At 39.9% G+C, this 18296-nt stretch overlaps 1 protein-coding gene across 1 annotated transcript in view; it reads left to right on the top strand.

Annotated features, from left to right (window-relative positions):
* The window catches only part of LOC134742634 (uncharacterized), a 34745-nt gene extending 22909 nt beyond the window's left edge, over positions 1–11836 (top strand). The window contains exon 2 of the mRNA XM_063675811.1: positions 11825–11836. The gene's annotated coding sequence lies outside the window, so the exon portion shown is untranslated. The remainder of the gene's footprint in view (positions 1–11824) is intronic.
* The last annotated feature ends 6460 nt before the right edge of the window (positions 11837–18296 follow it).

Raw genomic sequence — 18296 nt, 5'->3', positions numbered from 1 at the left:
ATTATCTGATTTGTGTTTTTACATACGATATTAATTAGCGACCAGCCCCGGCTTCGCACGGGTATTAGTTTAACTAATTTATATAAAACCATTACATATTATACATATAAACCTTCCTCTTGAATCACTCTATCTATTACAAAACACCGCATCAAAATCGGTTGCGTAGTTTTAAAGATCTAAGCATACATAGGGACAGACGGACAGACAGCGGAAAAGCGACTTTGTTTTATACTATGTAGTGATGACACTATGTATATATGATGAAAAAGATGCCATATACTAAAGAAAAAGTAACCAAGTCAAGCAAGCAAGTGGATATGGTGGCAGGTGGTGACGGTGTCGCCTAGGGGTCCAGTCCAGGGCATTAGCCGCGTAAGCTGATGGAGACGCCGGTTCGAATCAAGCCTCTGCCATTGGAGGGCTTAGTCACTTTTCCTTTAGTATATGACATCTATTTCAGTTTGTTATTGATAAGTTATATTATATAATAGTAGAGTGCTAAGGCGATATAGGAATGTTGACAAGTTAGCAATGTGGACGAGTTAAGAAAGGTGGCCACATAGGAATGTCGATGAATCAGGACAGTGGACCATATGGCAACTTAAAAAGGTTATGAAATAGATCTGTGGACAAAGTCTCCCTGAGCCCAAGCGAGCGAACATATCATATCAATATCAAAACCTAAACAGACGTTAAAATCTGAATACCGCAGGATCGTTGTAAATGCTGCGCTTGCGTCGCCGATGTGCGATTAGTCGTAATTGTCGTGGCCATTTTGCATACTCGGGATTCGGAAAGGCATATCAAGTGTGAGAACATTGTTGACATAATTAGCTGGTCTAATAAGTCAACGTGTATCTAATACAAAATTTCGTTGTGTCAATTCAAAAAATATAATTGTAAGCAGAGATAAATAGCCATAAATTCTGTTACAAAGTCAATTGCCTCTAGAGAGAGACCATAATTTTAAAGTTATTAAACAAATTTTTATATACCTAATAAAGGGAGTAATAACGAATAAAAAATGTCTAATAATTATTCCATGTTGCCAGCCCTCACCTTAATACATGCCTTTTAAGGAGTAAGCGAAGAGGGCCTAATTTACGCACCAATTTTTGCGGAAATATGATATTCTTGTTCTGAAAAAAATATTCAGGTGACCAAATTTTTTACAATTTTCAATGCATTCCTTGTTTGAATTTAGGTAGTATGGGTACCTCAATCAGACTAGCCATTTTTTTAATATTTTTATTAGTAAGCATCCTAGCACTAGGCAATGCCAACACACTGGCAGCAAATAAAGTCTATAGAAAAATTTAGTCATCGCCTCCCATTTGATACTTTGTCAGATGATAGTTTAGATGCTATTGTGAATAAACAAAATCGTGAGCCGATTGTATCGCTGTGGAAAGACCGTCAGCTGGTTACATGAACATGTGAAAAAGAAAATTATTTTCAGTCATCGGCGTCATCGCCTCCCGTTTGATACTTTGTCAGATGATAGTTTAGATGCTATTGTTAATAAAACAAATCGTCAGCCGGTTGTATCGCGGTGGAAAGACCGTGTTACGCGTCCCGGTGGCTGCCATTCCTCAACCCACCAACGGAGCGGCAGCTGACGTTCACGAGGGTTCATCATACATAGCCGTTAACCGTTATACGAGTTTTTGCCCGGGAGGCGATGACTGACGAAATTTGCGCTGAGGAGAACCTGAAGAGCGAGGCCCTTAGCTCCCTGTATTATGCGGTGAAAGGCCTGAAGCAGCTCAATGCCAAGATCCCTAACATCTATGAGGTGAGAACATAGCAAAAATAATAATAAATAAATAATATAAATATTACACAAATCGACCTAGTCCCATTGTAAGCTCAACAAGGCTTGTGCTATGGAAATCTAGATAATTTTAAGTTATTTTATGCTTGAGGTAGGCAGTTGGATTTAGGTTTTGTTAAATCCTTTGCACCCTAAAAAAAGAAATACGTAAACAAAGCAACTGAGCTCAGAAACTGGTTTCCCACTATAACAAGGAAGCAAATTTGGCAAAGTTAAAGTCGGCAGTCTTTGGCAGCGAGCCGAGGTTACCATTGCTCCGAACTAAAACGTCCCAAGCGCATATAAGTATTACGGCACTTAGGTCGTTGTTAGTAACGTCGCGTACGCAGGTTATCTCGCATCGTCGGCGCCGGCGCCGCACGCCGACCAATTGCTGAGTTGTGACGAGAATAGGAAGAGATAGTGAGGGCGTGCTTGTGGGATTGTGAGTAGTGTCCGGACATTTGTGAAGACAGTTCTATGAATACACATCAGTATAGGTATAGATAAATAAGAAATATATTTTACCATAACTCCTGTACAATTTATTATGAATAAAGGACAGCCTTGTATGGAGTGAGCACTCCAGTTAAGATTATTATCCATTAAAAATATTTTATTCATCATCATCATCATCATCATGTCAGCCGATAGACGTCCACTGCTGGACATAGGCCTCCCCCAAGGCTCGCCACTCCGACCGATCCTGTGCCGCTCGCAACCACCGAATTCCCGCGACTTTCACCAGGTCGTCGCTCCATCTCGTTGGAGGCCTACCGGCAGTTCGTCTTCCGGTACGCGGACGCCACTCCAGAACCTTCCGGCCCCACCGGCCATCAGTTCTGCGAGCAATGTGCCCCGCCCACTGCCACTTAAGGTTTGCAATTCTGCGAGCTATATCGGTGACCCTAGTTCTACTGCGGATATCATCATTTCTGACTCTATCACGCAGAGAAACCCCGAGCATAGCTCTCTCCATTGCCCTTTGCGTGACCTTGAGCCTTCTTATGAGGCCCATCGTTAGCGCCCACGTCTCAGATCCGTATGTCATCACTGGCAACACACACTGGTCAAAGACTTTTGACTTAAGACACTGCGGCAATTTGGACGAAAAGATACTGTGGAGCTTCCCGAACGCTGCCCAACCGAGTCGGATTCGACGAGTGACCTCTTTCTCGAAGTTGGACCTACCTAACTGGACTGTTTGTCCTAGGTATACATAATCGTCAACAACTTCGAGCGCAGAGCCTCCGATTAATACGGGAGTTGGCACAACATGGACGTTAGACATGATCTTCGTCTTGTCCATGTTCATTTTCAGACCAACTCGTTCAGATACTCTGCTGAGATCAGCGAGCATCGCACTGAGGTCCTCCATGGTCTCAGCCATGACTACGATATCATCGGCAAACCGAAGGTGAGTGATGTACTCGCCATTTACATTGATGCCTCGTCCTTTCCAGTCCAGAACCTTAAAGGCATCCTCCAATGCAGCGGTGAACAGCTTTGGGGAGATTACATCTCCTTGTCTGACTCCCCGCTGCAACGCAATAGGCTTCGAGCTCTGGCCCTGTAGTCGGACGGACATGGTGGCGTTTTCGTACAGACACTTCAGCACTTCAATATACCGGTAGTCGATTTGGCACCTTTGGAGAGACTGCAGCACAGCCCAAGTCTCGATCGAATCGAAGGCTTTCTCGTAGTCCACAAATGCAAGGCAAAGGGGGAGGTTATATTCCTCAGTCTTCTGTATAACCTGCCGCAACGCATGTATGTGGTCTACGGTACTATAGCCTTTACGGAAACCTGCTTGTTCGGGAGGCTGGAAGTCGTCAAACCTGCGTGCGAGACGGTTCGTGATGACTCTCGAAAACAGCTTGTAGACATGGCTCAGAAGTGAGATGGGTCTATAATTCTTCAGCAAGGTGTTATCACCTTTTTTGAAGAAGAGCACCACCACACTTCTGTTCCACGCTTGCGGCGTTTTTCCTTCGCGCATGACGGAACTAAACAGCGTCTGAAGGGCCTTAAGGACTGGTTTACCACCCGCCTTCAGGAGTTCGGCCGTAATTCCGTCATCACCTGGGGCTTTGCCATTCTTAAGTTGTTTGAGAGCCATACTAATCTCGTACAGGCTGACGTCCGGGATATCTTCGGTATAGTGTCGAGTTAGTCTAGCTCTAGGGTCTCTAGCTAGATCCACGACGGGTGCTCGGGTTGTTGTGTATAACTGTCCATAGAACTTCTCGACTTCTCCCAAGAGCTCAGGTTTGGATGAGATGATCCTGCCGTCGTCGGTCTTCAGTTTTGTCAGTTGGCTTTGGCCAATAGACAGATCTCTGGCAAACACCTTCGAGCCTCTGTTGCGCTTGATAGCCTCTTCAATACTGTTAGTATTGAATCGGCGTATATCTCGCTTCAGAGACTTCGAGATCCGTCTGTTGAGCTGCCTATAACGACAAACGTCACCTGACGACTGCAGAATCATCTCACGCCTCACCTCCATGAGCTTGAGAGTGGAGTCCGAGAGTTTCTTGGTTCTTGTACGACGAGTCTTGAAGAACTTGGACCCGACCGTATGAACAGCTTCCACAAACCCGTCGTTGTAATCGTCCAGGTCGCTAGCTAGGCATTCGAACCGGTTTTGAAGTTCGAGCTGAAAGCTCTCGGGGTTTTGGAGCTGGGCCGGTGCCGGGCGGAGCGTAGACTTTATCAGTCGAGATCTCTCAAGCCTAAATTGAATATTCAGTGTGCCTCTTACCATACGGTGATCGCTCCCGGTTTTGACCGAATTGATCACAGAAACATCACTGAATATTTGCTTCTTCGTCGACATGATAAAGTCGATCTCATTCCTTGTTGCACCGTCAGGGCTCACCCAGGTCCACTTCCTGTGCTCACGTTTCCTGAAGAAGGAGTTCATCATATAGAGTCCTTCCTTCTCCATGAAACCAGCCAGTAGGTGGCCCCGGTGATTCCTACGCCCCACTCCAAATTGCCCCACTCTCAACTCTTCACCGTCTCGTTTGCCCAGCTTAGCGTTGAAGTCCCCCATAACAACTGTGAAGTGAGTTTTGGAGCTATGCATGGCTCTGGAGATATCCTCATACATAGCCTCCACCTCATCGTCGGAGTGTGTCGAGGTCGGTGCGTAGACTTGTATGACCTTCAACGAATAACGTTGGGTCATTCTGAGTACAAGGCACGCTACCCTGTTCGACACACTCTCGATCTTCACCACGTTGTTTACGAGGGACTTGTGGACGATAAACCCGACACCTCCCTGGGACCGTTGTTCGCCCTCCCGGAAATAGAGCAAGTTGCCGGAATTCAGAGTTATCATGTCCTCCCCCTCTCTACGGACTTCCGATAACCCTATGATTCCCCAACGTAACCTGCTTAATTCTTCCTCCAGTTCTAATAACTTTTCGTCGGTCCGCAGCGTACGGCAGTTGTATGTTGCCAGGGCCAAGGGTCGTCGGTTATGGTAGCCGGGCCTCTGCCGGTGATTCACTGTAGCACCCCCTGCCCCGCCATTACCCTGGCCGCTACCGGAGCCAGGAATAGCGGGGCTGCCGGGGACTAGGGGTCTGGGTTTTATTTGTGTCTGCATTATTTTGTTTTTTGTTTTTATCCCTTGGGGGGGATTGCCGTAGTCGTCACGCTTGGCAGGCGGGTTGGCGACCGCAGTTTGATAGAGGTAGTTCTCGGAGGACGCTGCTGCCCATCCACCGGATTTCCTTCAGTCGCCTCTTACGACACCCACGGAAAGAGAGGGGGGGTGGTGCTATTCTTACCCGGCACCACACGGCAAAAATATTTTATTATTTTTAATTATATTAAACAAATTATACCTTATTACAATATCTTTTCACAATACCTAACATTTTTCTGATTGTGTTCAGAATGTTCAGATTGAGATAGTTCTGAGGTGTTTTAACTTTGGTGCATTTGACTTTTTGACAAAAAAAATGCCTCCCATATAAAAACAGCCTTCAGTGCTTGGAGTAGAAAATTTTCCTGACTAGCTCAAGTAGAAAAGAGTCAAAAAGAATGTTTTTGAGAAGATGACATTCTAATAAGCATAAAACAGCTTATGAAAATATAAATACAATTGTGGCATTGTAGTATGTACGAAGAGAGTGAAGATTATCATAAAACAACGGGCAAAAAATTTAAGGTATGATGGAATATATTTGGCGAAAACTCACAGAAGCCCATACATTGTAATATGATTGTATTATAAATAACAATAATTACAGATTATTAAAATAAAATAACTTATAATCCACTTCTAGTTTACTTTTCATGAAGATTGAACAGAAATAGTTGTCAATGTCACAAATATTAGGACGAATTATAGTGTCCACATGTAAAATTTATGGGTTAGTTATACCATGAAATAACGCATATTTTCTTTACTACTAAGTACTAGTATTTTGATGAAACCTACAAAATTGTTGACGGAGTCTTTATTATGAGGCACTAGCCCTTTAGACTTGGCAATAAAGGCCCAATAAATAATATCGGGACTTGAAGACTCGGAAGTTATTTTAGCGCAGTCTCGTAAAACCGAGTAGTGTTCTTCAAAAGACTCAAAACACTGTTCCTGCCAACACAACACTGCCACCTGCGCCTGCCCCGCGGCGACCGGCAAGGCAGCAGTAATTACGTTATTACTAAAATAATATTTCAAACCTCATTTTGCAACCACCCGCTTTTTTATTTGTAATTTATGGTCTTAATTAACTGAACGCAGTGTCGCAGCGATAATGGTGGCCATAGATATCCATAAAGCCATGCTTCATAGTTTTTCAACTTGCGCAATTACGAACATCTACATGAGTTCAATCAATCGTCCTAAGAATCAATTATTTTATAGATGTATATTGTATACGGCTGAATCAACTTTTTCTTTTCACTCATTGCCATGATTACGGTCGCCTGGATCACTTTTGAAACCAAACATAGATATGGCAGTTTTAAGCCTTTTTCAGTAGAACGAAGTATAGTATAACATTTCTTCTAATTATGCTACTTTTGTCGCCTAGCTGATGGGACAGAATAACAAGAAAAAAATGTATCCACCTATATAACGGCTTCATCATAGACAAGATTATCTTGATGTATATTTAAACTTGCCTACTTGTCCTGGTTCCATAAGTAAGTATAATATTTCCGTTTCCTTAATTAAGTACAATATTTATTGAAAAATACGTAAAACATAACTAGTATAAAAAAGAATTTGTCTTTAAAAAAGAAATAATATTTTGTAAAGCAATAAAAAAGAACAATAGGTAGTTTAGGAAAAAATGTGTTTTATAAATGTTATGGTAAAAAAAAAACAACAACTTTTGGTCAGTCGTGTCATACTTTTGAATCTAAAATGACATTTTCGACGGATAATTTTATTGCCGATTGTACCTTTCTTAGATATTTATTCAAAACATCATCATGATCTGATGCTAATTAGAGATTTATCTCGAAGGTTCGCGTTCAGAATTATCTGCAACAGTTTAATTATTCTGTTAAAGAGACATATCTTTTTTCGTTAAGCTATCAGAAGATGGAAGATACTTTTGACGCTGAGTCTAAAACGCAATTGATGCCGACTGTACCCAAGAGCTAAAGGCATCCTCATCGAAAATATAAAAATTGTTCAATAAGCCCAATCAATATGAACAAATTACGAACGAGCTAATTTCACCCATCATCAGACAACAGTTGGCCACCGAGCGCATTATGCGATACATATCAACGCCAACATCACAACAATACCGACGACGCTACTATACTCTGCGGTAACCTCACCAAATTATAAAAACATCCTAACTACACAAGTAACTTATACAACGTTAGACCTTCTTTATTCGGTTGTGGAATAATTTAGTTGGAGCGACCCTTAATCTGCAGGATCACTGAGAACGTATGTGAATTTATTGTTTATGAAATTGTTTTTGTATGTACGTCGTTAACGGGCGATCAAATCTCGCGGACGTATGCTAATGCGTAGGATATTCCCTTTATGATTTGTATTGTGGAGATACATATAATAGTCCTCCTCATCGATTTCGATGACGACGACCCCTGCAATTATGGATTACGCCTGTTATGGGCTCTAATGTGGCTTGCCAGGCCGAACTTGGTCTTTTGCAGGTGTTACAATAAAGTTGGCCAGACGCATTGTATCTACGCTGTTGGCGTTTGGCATCTAAGGTATTGAGGTTTTCCTCAAACGATTTGATGTTGTTGAAGATCGTAGACCGCTAAGATGATCTGTCTGTAGCAAGCTCCTCCCAACGCTCAGGGTCGATGTTGCAACCGTTCAGATGTCATTTGAGCACGTCCTTATAACACAGATGCTGACCGCCGAGCTTCCGCTTGCCTTCCCCCAATTCCGAGTAAAATACGGTTTTGGCGCGGTCATCCATACGGAGGACTCCTCCTCTGCTATGACGGAATCCGCACTGACTCTCTGGGAGGTGGCGTTCGTCGCTCTAGCATCTTTAAAGAAAAGGTATGGTGAAAAGCTTCTTATATAATAGACAAAACCTGAATTATGGAAATATTTAAAACCACTATATAACAGCCACTTAAATGTAAATATACGTCAATCGGGATCAATAGTAGCGGATGAAACAACGCGCCAAAAGTATCTGCCACCCTGGATAACTTTTCTAAATAGAGATAAATCTTCTCCTTGTCACTAGTTTAGTTTATTTATTATAAATACAAATAACGATGGTAATTGTTGAGGCCTAGGCTCCTTTCTAAATATACTGCAGGGATGCCTAGTGGATCTTCAATGGAGACTATTATTTTAAATTATTTACAAAGATTTTATTTTACATTAAGGACTGAATTACAGCACAACTTTATCGTTCAATGTAGTTTCGAAGATTGCCGTTGGCTGCTGTCGGCGGACGTTATATAGGCCCCCGATGATTGCCGAAGTTCGAATTTCGGACGCAGTCGGCCGTCCGTGACGTCACTTAGGGTGCGTTCCGAACAGTAATAGTGAATTTGATGCGTAGTCTGATCCGCTACTTTTGATGCTGACTGTACCTACCAAAACTATAAACAATAGTTATGAACACACATGATTACGTATCGTAAAGCATGTGCGGCGGCTGGGTGCAAGCGCATCTTATTTAGCAAACAATGCCCTTCCCGAGCCGGTATCGGCGGCTCTGGATCTGGCTGCATGCGCCGATGCAGGATTCAGACTGTGTTGCCAAAATAGTTGTTTAAATATCTGTATCGTTGTGTTGATTGTCCATCGAAATAATTTTGAGCGTACTTGTTTTGTCGCTTAAAAGTCAATGTTGAGTCCAGCCTAACCAAGTACAATCGCTTTTTGAAAGCGAAAATCTCGTAAACAAACAATTAATATTTTCAGTATACATTTAGAGTTTTTCAGATACTGCAATAAACTTCTTACATTATTAAAGACGTAACACGTAACTTATGGAAAAGGCTTTGGGCCACTCACTCTGAGCCTAAAACAGTTAAGTATAATAATGCTAGATTTTTAGTACAGGCCGCAAATCAGTCAGTGAAAATGTCTCTTGGCAAACTAAATTTGTCTCTTTGAAAACGTAAACTTTACGAAAGTTTTGTATTTTTCTGAAAGAGAGGAATTAATAAATTGGGTTTTTATAATTTTTTCTGATTATTTAACTGTATTGACATAATTATATTATCACTAAGATAAATAGAACATGCATGAATGCGTGTTTTAAGTAAGTATTACATAAGCTTTTCCTGCATTTTTTGGCATTAGTGACCCAGGAGATAGTATTTTTTTGCTGTTATGGAAAGCAAAGAGAATGTCCTCATTTTCAAATGTTCTTTTAGACAACCATTTCATTCTATTAAATCAATTTTAATAACGAAACTTCCGTGAGACATAGACATATTAAATATATTAATAACGGGTCACTTACGTGTTTTAAGTCGAAAACGCTCGACATGTTTCACTCCGTACCGAGCAACGTCATCAGGAGCTTGCGTCGACGGTGACGGACCGGCGCAGACTGCGGGCCGCAGCCCTCCGCGCCCGATGACTCGGCGCGGGCGCCGGTGGCGACAGGGGGGGCGAGAAACTACCCTCGTTTACGGCATTATTGTCAAATGATGGGTTGCACACAACACTCACTACGTCATTCGCTAATGGTTCGTCCACACTGTCCACCGACGTAGTACCCAAAACAGTTTTCCAGCTCGGAGGCACTGACCAACCACAATCACGGTTAAAATTCGGATGACGACCAATTTCGATAGCCTCCCGTACTTTTCGCTGAATTACAAACTTTTCTTTCGCCAGCACAGTTACCTTATCGAAACGTATATAGTGAGTCGAATCCGAACCCAATACGTGTTCCGTCACCGCAGAACCCCGGCTATCCCTGTTCTTCATACTACGTATGTGCTCGGACAATCTGGTGGAAATGTTTCGGCCCGTCTCTCCTATGTAGTTTTTCCCACAGGAGCAAGCTATTAAATCAAGTTTTATTTGTTAAATCGCGGATAACCCAGGGGACACGTTTTGAGTCATCACAGTATAATAAACAATGTTGCCAAAACAATGAAAAATTGCGCTGCTCGTATTTGCAAACAAAACTTTCATTGTCATTCTACGTGAAATATATTAAAACAAATACGAATTCATAATTAATGTCATTACCGGGTCTAACATGATAAAATTTAATTATTTTAACCTTTAGCAATATCTTAATTGACATTTTGCTGGGACGTCACTGACGTCAGTCTTCCGTGACCACAGCTAGTGCAACCTAGCTGAAACGATGGAAAAAAGGTAAAATAATGAAATTTAATCGCGTTAGACCCGGTAATGACATTAATTATATTAGCATTTTTGTGTTCCTTCCCTCTATAACCGAAGACACTACTTAGATGTAATGATAAAATGTCCGAATCTCTTAGAATTAGTCACTTTCAGTTGTCCGCACCAACCCCTACGTTCTAGACCTCTATTTCATATCAGCTTTGCCCGCAAGAATTACGCTCGGCACACATTTTTCAGACGAGTCCCAAATTATTATAATAAGCACCTACATGACATTGATCCTTTTCACACTTCCCTGTCTAGTCTTAGAATGAAACTTAGACATAAGTTGTTTTAATATGTCAAGTATAAATATAAATAAGTAAATGTATAAATGTAACTTTCCGGCTTTCCGGTAGGACAACCGTAGGCTCATGTTTTTCTTTTATCTCCTTTTTATCTCTGCTGTTTAGTGTGTATGTTAACATTATGTACTTACTAATGAACCTCCAGGTCTGTTTTCTTAAGTATGTTAAGTACATTTGTACTTCAAACCCATTTGTATATGTGACTGTTTGTGTTCTAAATAAAGTTAAAAAAAAAAAAAAAAAATATGTGTACAAAACGCGAGAGTTTAAAGTGTTAAATACGAATTCAACAGATTTTTTTTGAAAGAGTCTTTCTCAGTGACAAAAAAAAGTTGATCGACCCGTATAATGTTTGTTAGGCGTCTGTACCAGTACCATGAGTCACTGACAGTGTCAAAACTGACATATACTCTAACGTTTACGTAATTTACTTTCTATACATCTCGCTCGCACTAATATGTCAGTACGATCGAGATGCATAGAAAGTAAATTACGTAAACGTTAGAGTATATGTTAGTGCCGAACTGATGGTAGCCGTACTCTTCATGAATTGTATGCCGATTCGCATTTGTTAATAAACGATTGTCATCTTGACTATTTATATATTTAGCTCCTGTTTCAGTCGGCAAATTTTTTGTCAAATTCGCCACTTTCTTATTATATATTTATTACTGAAATAGTAGGTTTTAAAAATGACTATTTAGCTTAACAACGTGGAAAAGACATCAGTCATTGTATTGATCCAATTTTTAGGTTAGGTTAGGTAAGTTGCCTAAAACACTAGGAAATCAGATTTCTTTACATTCTATAGTTCTAATTTATGTAACAATTTAAATGATTGTTCGATAAAAGATCGTTTTTCCTGTATTGTTTCTGCATTGAAAGCTCATAATTTGTACTTAGTGGATTTTATAACAATTGGCAAAGGCACCTGCTTACGCACTAAGTATTTACATATAGGAAACATACCGAGGCGGGAAACAAACGATTATCATTACACGCCGATGGAAAGATTCTAATAGGCGTGGCCAATCAAGCTTATCATTCAGTTGCTTTGCAAAATATCACGTTTGTTACAAAAACACGATATTTTGTAATATCATGCGATTGATCGCCGTGAAAGGAACAGGTTAATCGTTACAGGATATGCTTGTATAAATAAGCGTGATACTTGAATTGAAGGTGTTAAAATATCAGGCTATAAGCAATATGTTAGGTAATCACATCACAACGTCTTCACGCATATCTACTTCGATAGCATAACCTCTAGACGTGGCCCTGGTAGCGACAGTGGTGTTTCTACATGAAAACGAAGCAAATCATGAGATAATTTCATTGTCCATACATAATTATTCGAAATCATCATCTTCGTCGCCAGCCTATATCTCTATGACTGCTGGGCATAGACCTCCTCTCATTGCGTGAGATGGTTTGGGCTAATGGTTATGCTAGCCTTACGCAAATAGAAAATTGACATACGCAATGCATACTTCTGTAGGTACAATCTTATTAATTTATCTTGACCGAAGAATAAGTAAGTAAGTAAGTAAGTAAATATTCTTTATTGCACCAAAATTATACATTTTACATACATGTAAAACTACAAAGAAATATTTAAAGAAAAAATAGAACCAGGTAACAACAGGCGGTCTTATCGCTAAAAAGCGATCTCTTCCAGACAACCTTTGGGTAGCAGGAAATGTAGAACTCATACAAAAGTCAACTGGTAGTGCAAAGAGCTAAATATGGAGACTATTAAACACAAACACACATACTACAATTACTACTTATACATATAAGTATTAAAACGAAACCTAACACACAAATAAATATACAATACAATATATATAATATATATTTATACAAGCATATATACAATATATAAAATGGCAACTTAAGGCAAAGATAGAAATTATAGTTTTAGCTGATTTTTGAATATGGGGAGAGATTTAGCTAATCTTAATTCTACTGGTAAAGCATTCCACAGCCGAACAGCCCGGAAGGTAAAAGAGCTATTATAAAATTTAGAAGTAGATGAGGGAGGAGCAAGAATATGAGTCTGAGAACATCTGATAGAAGAGAGATACTTGAAACGCTCTTTGAGGTAAGGTGGTGTAGCGGGGTTAAAGAGAATGCCATAGAGAAGAATAACAGAGCAAAAATGCAATTTCTTACTCAAAATACAGGAAACTCGTTGGTACAAGCCGGGGTTCGAATCTCCGAGTTTGCTTTCAATAAACGCGTTGGGTTGGAGCAATCATTCAGGTGAATCTTTTAAAAATAATAAAGACATTTGTAACGTTACTTTCCTTCGTAAGTTGCTCGTCTATAGTCGAGTAATTAAACCCCCACTGTATAAATCAATCGAAAAAAACAACTGGAACGTCGTAATAGTTCTCCGATTTAAATATTGTAATTACTAATTAGGTTGCTACACTTGCTACATTGTAGAGCGATGCAAATGAATGCTCCGTTTCAACTTCTGCGCTGAAGTTTCGTAGCGCGTGACCTGTCGTTTTAGTTTTAATTCATAAATCATAATTTATTTATTGCATCCATGGTTTACATTTGGTGGTACATACATAGTGGGTTTCACATGGACCCTGGTAGGGCACAGCAATAGTCTTAAATCTAAAGTATGCTAGGTATTTATGAAGATTTCTATTATTATCTTTCTCTATTTTATTTTATTTTAATTTAATTTATTTTATTTTATTTTATTTAGTAATGTACTTTTTTATGTATAGCACATTCAACCATATTTTAAAGATGAGATGGTATAATGGAAAACAAAGATAATATTTCGAACTGCAGTAAAATTCTTCGGAATTGCTCAAGACTGAAAAATATGTTTGCAAGACTGAAAGATTGGTTTAGGATATGAAACACAAGTAAGATGTCTTCACAAAATGTCAGTCAGTCATCCTGGCAGTCGTTCGAGCACATCTCGCAACGCGCGCGCAACGGGCGGCAACCGGAGCGGAAACTTTTTTGCGACGTTACGGCAATCGGTGGCGACTTTTTCGACTGCAACGTTGCTGATTGTGCGATTTGCGTGGTAAGTGGTTACATGTCAACGTGTTGATTTACGGGTCTGACCGTTACAAGTCACTGCTTCAGAGTATTCGTTTCAAGCTGAAACTGTATATATACTGACAAAATATAACTTCGATTTTAATCATACATAGGTATGTGTGTGGCGGTCAAAAATCATCGGTTATGCTGTATAGAGTAGAACTCTGCAAGTCAAAAAAACTGGCCAAGTGCAAGTCGGACTCTCGCACCGAGGGTTCCGTACTTTTTAGTATTTGTTGTTATAGCGGCAACAGAAATACATCATCTGTGAAAATTTCAACTGTCTAGCTATCACGGTTCATGAGATACAGCCTGGTGACAGACAGACAGACGGCCAGACGGCCAGACGGCCAGACGGACAGCGGAGTCTTAGTACTAGGGTCCCGTTTTTACCCTTTGGGTACGGAACCCTAAAAACATATTTAGTTTTGAGAAAAACGCGTTCAAAGGTCTTTGTAACACCTATTGTTTATGAACTTATCATGTTGAAATTTAATCAATAATATTGATAAAAATAATAAATGTAAATAAAATACTTACCTGAAGAAAATTTTAAAAGTTAATGTATTTACTTAAATATTAGTTATAACGTGTTTTGCTAATAGGATCGCACAAAAAATAACCAAGAAAGCTTCTTAGCAAAATGCTGTAACTCCAGAGTTACATTATTTTGCACCAGTTATTTCCTAGTTGCATCGTTTTGGCCATTAGGTTGTAACTCACAAACCAATTCATTGAAAAAAAGAAAACATTGTAAGTGTAATGCGTTTTGAGTTTTCTACAGACTTAATTAAAAGAGATATCAAAAATCTGAAAAAAGGGGATGGTAGAAGAACATGGAAGGAATCACTAGATCTAAGGTTACTTAAAACGCTGTAACTTGAGTTGCAGCGTTTTACCATTTAACGGCAGAGCAACAGACAGGACAGTCTAACAGACATATACATAAGATTTAGTAAATATCTTAATATTGATCAAACGCCGTTGCCGCTATACATGTTTTTACAAATTTCACTTAAAGAAATTAAGTGAAATTTGCCCGGGAAAGAGCGAGGTCCAGTCAGTTTAAACTTTTTGCTACCGATTCTCAAATTAAAGCTAATACACAATGAAGGCGACTCCTGCGCCGTCATCATTATTATAATGCGTCTAATGCGCGCGCGCATATTTAATGGCGTGACGATGCGCTGCCAATCGCGCTATACGTCGCGCTCCAAAACCACCTCTCTATACAAACGTATTCCACATTTCCCTACTTACTTAGCCACATATCATACATACATACATATCTTATATAAACTAAGGAGTAGTTTGTGAAGTTAAGGAGTGTAGACTTAGAAGTTAGAAGCTTGGCTCTATATGAGATCTGTTAACTTTTTGGCAGTGCGAGGCATATGGTCGTTTTGGCAACATTTTACATGGAAATGTTTTTGATCGGACTTTATGTTGCGTAGTTTCATTCCCCAATTTAAATGATGGGGCGATTTACTAAAAATCCTGAAATATATGTTTTATTATTTATAACAAGGACTCCCTATGTCAATTTTCAGACTTCTAGCATCAAAATGTGTAGAAATCTCATACAAACTTCCATCCCCTAATTTAAGGGTAGAAGTTCCAATTTATAGAATTTTCTTGTTGTTTGTGTACTTATATGTACTAGCTTACGTACCAAATTTCAGCTTTTTAGGAATTCAGGAAGTACCTTGAAAATTTTGATGGTCGTCAGTGACTAGGTAAGTGTGTCAGTGACGAAATCGGTTTTTTTTTCGATATGAATAAAAATCTAAAGTACCTACTTAAGTATAAGAGCTATGCAATTGAAACTTCGTATGTTTAATAAGTCTGATATTGACATCATATCCCCAAAATTTTGTTTATCTGGTATAATCCAAACCCAAGCTAACAGGGTTAAAAAAAACGACAAAGCGCTTCGAGAAAAAGTAGCTAGTGCCCTTGCGCTTCGCTTAGCTCGTCTTGATCTTAGATAGACGGTGAGCTTCTTAGTTTCGATCAATGAAGTCAAAGGCATATCTAATGAATTAATGCAATCAAACTTGCAAGTCATTAACTATGTACGTGTACCATGTTGCCAGGTATCTGTCGCTAAAGCCCGGTAGCCCGCGCTGCGCCCGCATTCCGCCGCCATTTTTATAATTCCTATCAATTTCCGACGCAAACGACCGATCATGTAATAGGGAACCGATTGAGAGGAGTACGGCCAGTAGAGTCATTAAAATTAAATTTAATTAAATTTAATTTATTTAAGACCAACAAAGGATCAATTTGGATTAAGGTGATTTAGTTTGCGTGATTGTTTTTACAGAGAAATTATATAGGTAGTTTTACTTAAACTGACTGTTTTGAAAGTGCCTCTTGAAAAGAAACGTACAATATGTATTTACACTTCTTTTCATGATTTTTTTCCGCGGTTTAAAAGTCAGAAGGAAGAATTTTCTTTTCTGACCTTGAAGCTCGTTGTTTGGCTGAATTAGGCATGCACTCTGTTTCGCGGGACTTAGATTTACATTTACACTCGTACAAAAAGTATTGACATAATTAGCTGTTCAAATCTCGTATCTTACTCGATACCTAACGCGGTACTCGTTTTAAAAGCTCTGTAAGTATTATGTCACGATCGTATAAAATACAATAGGCTAACATTTATGAATAATATTTTATAATGTGTGTTAAATAAACACGTTCAAACACAACTAGTTTTTCATGCTTTCTATACATTTTGCAGCAGCCGTACGGCCTGTGATGTCACGCGCGGTTGTTGTATGCCCCGTTCATACTCGCGGTGCGCGCGTCATATTTATTTTCGCAAAAGTTTCTGGGGTACAATAGATTTTTACAGTTTTATTAAAAACAGTTGAATCCCAGAATTAGAATCGATTGACATCTTTCACAAAATGCATGCATGTAGCTATAGGTAATTTGCTGTCGCTCCCTTTAACATGAATACCATCAGTGTCTGGCGTCTGGCAGCGCCCGCGCCGGTGCCGCGCCGCGACACGCCGCCTGCGCACCGCGTGTTCTCATTTCGCAACGTGATTGCTACCGTTCCCATCAGACCTATATCTATCTATAGCCTGACATCTGGCCGAAGGGTATCGTGTTTAGGAGGTTCTGGGGCAGACTGCCGAATCCAATCCAGACGATTCAATGGACCCACGCCGTTCTGTTGCTTAGTTTTAAGTTTATGAAATTTATTTCTATGTTAGTCTGGAAGCTATGTAAATATATGGCCCTTTGTTGCCTGTCAATAAATGTTTTTGCTGTCAAATTCCTTGGTAAAATGAGTGACGTTCAACGCAGCGTTACTGTCGCGATTATGACGTCCATTACAGGCGCCGTAATTACCTGTGCTCGAAACTCGAAACTTGATGCTTCGGTATCGGAACATAACGTCAATATATCCGAGCGGATTTGAGAAACACATAAAATTGTAAGTATGGGCACAGGCTAGAAAAGACCTTGGTTTTGTCGCATGGATAGCCACAGGGAATTATAGAACTAATATTAATTTTGTAAAACTATCTGCTATTAAAGCTGTCTGAGGCCTTAACTTGTGTCATAAAATAAAGCCGCAGGCCAAACTCAGTGAACAGTAAATATTTTCCCATATTATACCTAATTATTTCGTGGGTGTTTCTGTGAGTCTGCTTTCTATCAACGTCTGCCTACAAAACTACATACGGCTTAGGTTTACTATTTTTTTATGAAAACCGCGGGGTATTTCCGTGTCAATACGACCTTCAAGGTCCTCCGACTTACACCGTACTTACAAACCCCCTTGTGTTGCAGGTGTCCATGGGCGACGGTAATTGTTTACCATCAGGCGATCAATCTGCTCGTTTGCTTCCTATGTCATAAAAGAAAATATTGCCAATTGAATTGTCAATTTATCGTGTGGATGATGGTCACTCATGTTATTATCACAGATTTATCAAGTAACTATTTACTTTTTATCACTGGCTTCATAAATCTGTCGAGGTTAACTGTCTTCAAACTCGGCAAAGTAACACCGATTGCCGATTATCTCTCCGATCGGCAGAATCACCCCGCACAGAAGCAGGTTACGCTAAGCATTATCATCAGGCGATTACGCGCCCACGCGTAATATTCCTAAATCATAGTGCGCGTAGCACGGGAGTCGCGTTCGTCTGGCGTGCGCATGCGACTTAAACTCGATCGGAAACTGCTACAGTATCTATTTTAAAAAGCTTTCTACATAAAAAAAAAC

Source organism: Cydia strobilella, chromosome 7 (genome assembly GCF_947568885.1).
Source record: "Cydia strobilella chromosome 7, ilCydStro3.1, whole genome shotgun sequence".
NCBI lineage: Eukaryota > Metazoa > Arthropoda > Insecta > Lepidoptera > Tortricidae > Cydia > Cydia strobilella.
This window is presented reverse-complemented; position numbering and strand designations above follow the sequence as displayed.